This window comes from Nanorana parkeri, unplaced genomic scaffold (genome assembly GCF_000935625.1).
Source record: "Nanorana parkeri isolate BGI_ZX_2015 unplaced genomic scaffold, ASM93562v1 scaffold1417, whole genome shotgun sequence".
Classification (NCBI taxonomy): domain Eukaryota; kingdom Metazoa; phylum Chordata; class Amphibia; order Anura; family Dicroglossidae; genus Nanorana; species Nanorana parkeri.
The window spans coordinates 352,095-355,451 of NW_017307685.1; positions in this window are offsets into that span (position 1 = coordinate 352,095).

The following is a 3,357-nucleotide window of genomic DNA, read 5'->3' on the forward strand; positions in this document are numbered from 1 at the left end:
GTGTCTCCGGGCCCCTGGTTTGTTGCCCGTGGGGGGGGGGGGGTGGAAAGAAGAGGGCCCTGAAGTTTTTAGTTACGCCTCTGCTCCAATCTATAGAGGAATAATGGAGCCAGCCTTGGACAGCAGCACTTTCCAACTGTGCAGGGGATAGTGTTAGCAAATTTAGATGGACTTGACTAACACATTTAAAGGAGAATTATGAGGTGAGTGCTTTTCACTCACCTCATAGTTCTAGCCGACCTGTGACAATGAGACTGTCACAGGTCGGCTCAGTAGATCGGGAGGTGAGCGAACACATGCTGGTGTTCGCTCACTTCTCGATCCTGTCACGGCTCTCTGCCGTGACAGGGGAGGGGATGGATTCCCCGCTCCGATCTGCCAGCGCTGACTGACGGACGGACGGGGAAGGGGGCGATACAGCTGGCTCTGCCTCTAGATAGGCAGAGCCAGCTGTCACTCACGCAGCTGGGCGGATCTCAACATCGATGTCGGGATCCGCTCCAGCTGCTGCGTCTCCGTATACCGCGAGCTGTAGCTTAGGGTGACGGGAGGACGCTAGTTTGTGTCCTCCCGTTACCCTAAGGAGAACTATGGGGAAAACCCCATAGTTCTCCTTTAAGCTGAACTTTATCAAAAATGTAAAGCAGTTACAGCAACAGTTTATTTCTTACTTTTTGTCTAAACGTTTTACATAAAAGAATAAGAGCTATAACTATTGAAAGCATCCCTATCAGTGTTAAATGGTTTGTCTCAACCCTCTATCTTCCACCTTTGCTGGGCAGCTTGGTGTGTTAAAGGAAGTTGACAAATAATAGACTTACTGGCTGGATCACTAGGTGAAAAAAAAGCCTAAAAAAGAAAGCAATGCAGTCACAACATCAAAGTATTGGTAAACTGCAATATAGTAAATTTTTGGTTTTGGCTTTAGGTACTCTTTAACCAGTTGACATCCGCGGTGTTAAACCCCCTTCCCATCCAGGAGCGAGCAGCAACCCGCAGATGCAGCAGTGCCGTCCGTCCGTTTTTCTACTACGGGCGGACGGCAAGAGGTTAATCTTGGTTAATGTACTTGGGATGGCCAATACGGCCAGTCCAAGTGTAACTGCAACAGTTTCAGCACACTGCACCAGCTGGACAGTCCAAACTGTGTTAGTTGGTTTGGCTTTTTCTAATGGTTTGTAATTGTATTAAAAATGTGACAGCTGAAGCGGGGCAAAAGGCCTGCCGAAGGCCTTCTTTTCGCCCCGCAAATGACAGCTGGGTAGAGCCAGCCGCTGGCTCCGCCCAGTTGTAATGACGGATCAGCATCCCCAAAAGACTTGGGGACGCTGAACTGTCATTAAACAATAACAACTTGGCGGAGCCGGATCTGCTCAGTTATTCATTGGCTGGGACCTGCTAGAAGACTCTAGCATGTACTGGCCAATAGGAAACAGTTGGCCCAATTGTTTTTTCGTTTTTGTTTTTTTTTAATGTATATTTAAATGTTTTAAATTTTTCAACCTTTTTTTTTTCCCCCCCAACTATTTTCATTGATTTTCTCTTCTACTCTGTACCACGGAGGTACCGAGCAGAAGAGAAAATCAATGAAAATAGTAATTGCCGCTCGGCGGCATTCGGCTATTCACTCATTGCCGTTTGGCCACTATGCGAATGAGCCGGATTAAATAGCCGAACGTTGTTCGGTTCATTTCGGCTGGGTTATTCGCTCGTTTGCCTTGGACAGCTTTGTGAATAACCCCCTTAGATTGTTCCCTTTTTGAATATCACTCAAGTCTGGAAAAAAATCAAAAATGCATATATAGTATGAGATGATTAAAAATGGCAGGTGTCAAATCTCTGTCTTTAATAAAATATTCACTTTTGTGATAGTCTATATACCCAGTCAGAAAGAAAGAAAGAAATTCCTACACTTCTTACTATTCTCAATTCCTCTCAAGGTACCTTAATTATCAGAGGCCATTTTAATCTTACTGTAGACCTGACACTACATCCAGCAAATTGGAAATACTTTTCTTTCTCCATTCATTGAGGGACACATGATTCAGAGACAGTTTGGTTATACTTCTGCCCTACAGGAAGACTTGGACACTGGCAAAAAAAAAAAAAAACAGTGAGTAGTCTGTATAATTTTTTACACTCCCAGCATGCCTCCAATTTTTTTTGCTAGTGTCCTAGGAGATAGGTGTAACCATTTTACCATCCATTTTTGCTATTTTCTTGAGCTGTCCGGTGTAAATCAGCCCTTAGTCCTTTAGCGGTCTACTATAAGCTTGTGTAGTTGGAACAGTTACATTTTTTTCTGAAAGACATTGTAAACGTCAAGTACAGTAACCCATAGCGACCAATCAGATTTATAATTACCATAGTCAGATCAGTAAATGAAAAAATTCTGATTGCTTATTGTGTGTTACCAAACTTTAAACGTAGTGTGTGCCTTATTAAAAAGCTCTATCGTGGCAGCTATTTGGTAAAAATTATTTTATTACAGTAAATATAAATTAAAACTGTATGGCCTCCTATAAATGTACAATCCCCTGTGTGGCGATTAATAGTAAGTTACTTATATGACATATACCCTGTTTCCCCGAAAATAAGACCTAGCCCGAAAATAAGACCTAGTACTATTTTTGGGAATTGCTAAAATATAAGACCTACCCCGAAAATAAGACCTAGTGTGTTTTTTTGAGCCAAAAAAAATATAAGACAGTGTCTTATTTTCGGGGAAACACGGTAGCAATACCAATCTTAAAATGTAAGCAATGATATCACTACTATGAGAAATATATTTTACACTGTGTAAGATATAAATAACAGAATGGACGTCATGGCACTCCCATTACCAATTATTTTGTGACGCATGAGGAAAAGTGAGGTGAGATCTTTGCATACAATGTGATATCTTGAGCATACTTCAATGCCCTGCCCTGAGCCATGGTCTCCTATATGAAATTATGTGAGTCCCTGCTTGCTAACAGTAGGGAAAGTAAATATGAGGAAACAGCTTGATGTTGTGTGTTACTTTGGTGGAGTATTGTGTTTATCTATAAAAACACATTGCAACTAAAATATAAAATGTACTGCATAAAAAAATGTATAAATATATATACTTTTCTATATACAGGTATGTGGGCAATTCTCTTGTTTTCAAAGCAATATCATATAGTATTATCTCTACAGTGTTCTTAACATACCTGTTTTTTATATTGCTTTGCAGTGACATTTTGGAAAATATGTATTATCGAAAATTAGCAATTATTTACTTATAAAGCTAAATTAACTGCACTTACAAGGGACTCAAAAGTGTAATACTTAAAAAGTCTACGTTTTATATCAGAGTGCCCCAGATTTTAGATT